The sequence below is a fragment of the Centruroides vittatus genome, unplaced genomic scaffold, assembly GCF_030686945.1.
Source record: "Centruroides vittatus isolate TY-2023 unplaced genomic scaffold, ASM3068694v2 contig_397, whole genome shotgun sequence".
NCBI lineage: Eukaryota > Metazoa > Arthropoda > Arachnida > Scorpiones > Buthidae > Centruroides > Centruroides vittatus.
The window spans coordinates 519,112-525,152 of NW_027122212.1; positions in this window are offsets into that span (position 1 = coordinate 519,112).

The following is a 6,041-nucleotide window of genomic DNA, read 5'->3' on the forward strand; positions in this document are numbered from 1 at the left end:
TATAAATTCAAGAAATCGTGAAATTTTAAATTAGATTTAGGGATTATTGTCACAAAAAAGTTTGAGAAGCGCTGGTTTAAATAATTTATTTTGCAAACGTTTTGCTTTTAGAGAATAATGTGCCTTGGCTATGTACTGTACTGTACTGTACGTAGGCAAGCGTGAGTTTTGTGAAAATACCAAACAAAACTATACATGTAAGATGATGTTTCATTGATATATAAATTTATAAATTTCACATAAGACGTTGATATATTTTAAATTAATTTTCTAAACATTCGAGTAAATGTATTTATTTCTTAATTTTACGCGATATTTGGTGCATAAGTGTAAAAATAATCGTGTAGTGTAAACATCGTGTAACATTAACTTTACACTTCGTAAGTGATGATTTCAGAGTTACTAGGAATTGTTTCACCTCAAAAATGAGGTGAAACAATTCTTAGTAACAAAATTCATGTCATTCCACGCATACTGTATTCGATAGTGTGTTTCATAATTAAACGTTCTATTATAAACATCTTCTTCGTATTAATGTCCAAGAATAAAATAAGGATTACACAATTCGTAACTTTGCGGAACTTCCTGCTTCTTATCACATTAGCATTCCTTGAAGAATTATTGGATTGAGAAATCCATTGTAAATTAGTTTTTTCAGCATTCGTATAGTTGATGAGAGCTCAATACTGGTATTGGTATAGATGCTTCTTTTCATTTTTTTCATATTGTAAAACCGATATCACTCGATTGAAAAATATTCTATTAGTTAATAGCCGAATTAAAATAATTACATATAAAAAGAAAATAAATTGTCATTAAATGATAGTCAGAGTTAAGCATATTGTAGGCATAGGGGTGTCATATTTCTAAATAATTTACTCAAGGATTAATATAATCTCATTAAACTCTTCTGCAGTAAATCAGTGAATTTTTTTAATTATTTTGTTTTTTCTATTGCCTATTTTTAAAATTATCCTGGCCTTGGCAGGAAATATGCATAAATTAATGTATTGTAGATCTGTTTTACAGAAATGCGTGATTTTAATATCAGTAGATGGCAGATCAAGTGGGACAATGACAATAAAAATTGGTGACAAAATGAAACAGGGAGTAAATAGGTAGTCAAAAAGGACTTAAAATTGGTGACATCATGTTTGAGTGACCTCTTAATTGCTACTTTTACTTGTTTTTGGATTCTTTCCACCAAAAGTGTCTACGGTTTATCGTATTTACTTTCCGTAAGTTTATGGTATAATAGATTTAATCCACAGATAAGATAAATTACCTGTAAGTTAAATTGGTCGTGATTTAAACTAATACGAGATAAATGTATGGCTTGACATAATCGACTATAATTGCCCTATTAATAACTTATTTCGAAAAAAAAAAAAAAAAAAAAAAAAAAAACATAACATTAGCTATGGATGACTACTGAATTTACCGGCTATATGAAGAAAATTTAACAAGTCTGTCTATATTATTTTAAAATAGCCTCTACAACCATTATCCAGAATCAACCGCAAAAGCACTGGTGCCGTGTCTTTTTTTGGAATGATTGACAAACTCTTCGTGAACAGCAACAGCCTATTCACAACGGCCCATCAGTAGCCGAGTGGATAAAACCATTAAACATTGATCGTGGATTCGCGCCTGGCCAACTGAGTTTTCTTCACGCTATAAACACCTAAATAGGGGCCAGTTTCCTTTAAAAGACCTCCCGGAAGGCATTCTCCCTCGGCAGATCGCCCGTGTGTCGCGTTGCCGTAACCAAATAAACCAAACCAGAACGTCCAAATCGATATTCAGGCAGCATCTCCTTGAAATTCACAAATAAGAAAAAGTCACGTGGAACTGGATCTTGGTTTTGTTGTAGATGAGTAAGCAATCTGACACTGAATTCTACGGGAAGATCATTGTTCGGAGTGGATGAATTGTGTTGCAAAACTATTTCTTGAAAGTCCAGATTTTGGTTCTGTTAAGCATATAAGAAAAACTCTGGCCAAACATATGACCAATTCAGTGACCATTTTCTAATTTCTAGTGAAATTGTCGTGATATGCTTGCTGAGCAAAAAATAAAATAAAATAAAATAAAATAAAAAATAAAAGGCCAACACTCCTAGCCTGATCTTTGTAAGCGGATTTTGTTTAGAAATACTACGTATTTAGACTACTGAATGGCATTTTATTCCGGAATTGTATTGGTAAATTCTCTCTCATCTGCAACGATGTCGTGGACATATGAAAAGTTTCTATTGTCAAAGCATTGTCGGATCGTTTCTTCGCACCATTTAACCCCTGTTTTTTTTTTTTTTTATAACTTTGAGCTAGTTAGACACTCAACGAGAAGTTTCCAAAGCGCAGAATTTGCACAAGATTTCTAGAAGCTGAAGTTCATTAATGTCTTTAGTTAATTATAGTTAATTTTGTAAATCATTTGCTGATCGTTCCTCACTGATACTACATGTGACTACATATGAACAATACTGTTTTCAATGATAATCGTCGCCCGGAAATCTTTCTCCAAGATAATCGTGCCATATGCTCCTCGTTTTTCAGGAAAGTTGCCATGATAAAATTCAACGAACCACTCGTAGACTGTTTTTGTGAGAAAAAAAGAGACATCTGGGAAAACGTATTGTAATCGTTTAAGGCATTCCTGGTGATTAAGTCGTAAAAATATCATGGCATGAAAATAATCGCATATCATTTTCTTCTTCTCTCCCTATTCAATACACAAATTATTATGGGAAAAAGACTTGGGTTATACGGATACAAACGGAAAACCATATATCAGTGTCGGTGTGAGCTTGGCCAAACCCATAATGGTCTTACTAAAAAAGGCCCTCTTAGTACCCACAGGGCGGAGAGTTTTTAAAAAAATTCTAAAACATAATAGTTTGAAAATCTGTTAAAAATGCATTTTAAAAACCAAATTTAAACAGATTTTATACTGATTTCGACTGTTCAAAAATTTTTAAATCCCTGTAAAAAATCTTTGAAAGAATTCAATTAATAAATTTCAGATTTCTTTCGAGAATTACTGTTTATTTGGTTTTGTGTAACAAATATTAGTCTATTATTAAAGAATTAAAAAAAAAGAATTGTAATAAACGAAATTATAATTCACTAGAAGGCCGAGCGGTCAAGGTGACAACCTACCGCTCTGGGGGACCTGGGATCAAATCCGGACGAGTCGAGAAATCCCCAGGAATTTTTTCGGGGGATGGTCCGTTCACGTTCAAGCTCCGTCCCCCACCACCCGATTGCCCCATTGTGGGCCGTCCGAACGCATAATGGGCCAGCTAAAAGACGTCCTCTTAGTGCCCACAGGGCGGAAAAAGTTAAGAAAAAAAGGTGTTGAAAAAAAGAATTTTCTATGGAACATTCTGTAATCCAAAACGAGTTGTGGTGATACTAAAAAGCGATACTTTGCTAACTGAAATTGGATTAACATGTTCCTATCAAGAGACGAACAAAATAAGACCGAATGTATTGTTATAATAAAGACATTTAATACATTATTGTATTTCTTGCAATTAATTTTAGGTTACGTTTGCATTTAAATTCACAGGTTGAATAAAGATGATTCATTAAAAATGAAAATTTCAGAATATTTGTCAAATCTATAATCGTGCCAAGCTATTAGGCAGCCTATTGCTCTCGGAAACCCGGGATTGAATCCGGGTAAGTTGAAAAATCTCAGGAATTTTTCGGGAGTGATCTGGCTCGGATATGTCAACCCTCACCATTGGGTCACCTTATTGTCGTCCTAACCGAACCCACGATCAGCCTGAAAAAAGGCTCTTGTAATCTGAATTTACATAAAGCGTAAGCAGAGGCACCGTGTCGTGCGCAAACCCATATTGTCAGCGGCTTAAACATTACATTAAGCGAACTCGAGCGGATTCCGACTTCTCCGTCTACTATGCAAAACTAACCGAGAAAGCTTGCATACGTATTTGCTGATGAGAAGTCTCTCAAAATAAACAAATTTTTGAAAAAAATTGATCTATGAGTTACTTTAATATTAACTTTATTTACTTATAAGGAATATATTCTCTAATTGAGGCATGGTAATTATCCAAGTAATGTCTCGAAATCGATATTCCAGTACCTTATAAAAAGGCTCGCGAAGACTCACTGTGTACTGTACTTAATTTTTAGTGTACCCGTCGTTTGGAGGTCTTCGAATACCAGGCATACCTACTCGATACAATCAAAGACATTACGCACAGCTGACGGAGTTTGAGAGTCATATCATTAGGCTGAGGAAAGCAGGATGGCCGTTTTACCAAATTTCCTTCGATCTGAGCAATTCTGGTCTAATTGTGTGACAGCGTAGGACAGTGAATACATGAGAACACATACATGGAAGACGGGCTCTGGACGTTCCAGACAGACACCAAGAAATATGATCGTTTTTGTTCAAAATCTAAAGACAAGTGAATGCCTCGCCTCAGAATTTTTGTTTTTTCCCATACCATCAGGGCCGGATTATCGAATAGGCAAAGTAGGCAAATGTCTAGGGCCCGTAAGTCGGAGGGGCCCGGCTTCGTGCACTAAGAGGGCCTCTTTTAGTAGGCCCATTATGGGTTCGGCCAGGCCCACAATGGGGCGACCGGGTGGTGAGGGACGGGGCCCGACATATCCGAACGGACCACCCCCCGAAAAATTCCTGGGGATTATTCGACCCGTTCGGATTCGATCCCGGGTCCCCCAGAGCGGTAGGCTGCCACCTTTACCGCTCGGCCATCCGGCCGTCAGACAAGTGACTAGTATAAGCAAACTTGTCTGCCCGGCGAATCACTACTTGTCTTGTCTTTAGCACTCAAATATTTGCGGTAGTGTTTTGACAAAGAAGCATGGAGAGTATTAACTGGCAGCATATTACATTTAGCGGCAAATCAATCCCAATTGTGTTTGGAAACGAACGACCGCTACGTTAGTTTGTGGCAAACCACCGGTGATAGCTTCAATCCCGATTTACTGTTGCGCGAAACACTGTCCACTGCTTGCGTGCCAGTCAGAGAGCCATCTCGTATTACAGACCGTCGTCCCTATTAGCGGTACGAGAGATATATATGCATCAGGAAGTTCAGGTATGAAGAAGTTCTGCGCCCTCATGTGTTTCCTTTCAAGACAAGACTACAAACGGCCATTTTCCAGCAAGGCAATCCCGGCCGCATACAGCTAAGGTCTCTCAGGAACGAGTCCGTCATATTGCCACAGTTCTTTGGTCTTTCCGGTATCCAGATTTGTCGTACATCAAACATTTGTGGATCAGATGTGAGGTTAGCTTCGGCCATCTACCAGTGTAAGTATAGTACCTACAGCATCTATGAGTTAATCTGTCGCGGGACAGCATATGTTTGTATGCCTCCTTATCAGATAGTATCACCCCGTGTATCTAGGCAAGAGGAAATTCTACCAGGGCTTACGAATCGTGGAAGCGGGGGAGGTTAATTATTCTCCCAAATTCCGACAAAGCAAGAACAGAAAAAGCAAAAAGGTTAACAAATTATCAGTAATCAGCAAATTAAAACTCGCTACTTGTGTTTTTATTTGCGTAAAATTTCAGGAAAATCAACTCTTTCTAGCTTCCTTAATCAAAATGTCATCGGCCGGCCGGACGGCCGAGCGGTCAAGGTTGCAGCCTACAATTTTGGGAGACCCGAAATAGAATCTGGACGGGTCGAAAATCCCCATGAATTTTTGGGGGTGGTCCGTCCGGATATGTCTCTCACCGCCATTTTGGATCTGGCCGAACCCATAACAGGCTTGCTAAAAGAGACCCTCTTAGTGCCCACAGGGAGGAAAAAATTAAAAATAAATCAAAATATCATCAAATGCCCATGAAAGGTACTAAAGGCTTTTTAAATTGCATCATTTTCCACTAGAAATTTTCCTTTACTACGATATTGCAATCATGTATTACTGTAGTCATTACATTCGAATTAATAGATTTTGATTTAATTCTAACGTCATCTTCCTCTTGGCGCTAACTTTTTTTCAACGAATGTACTCACTTCTGAAAAAAAT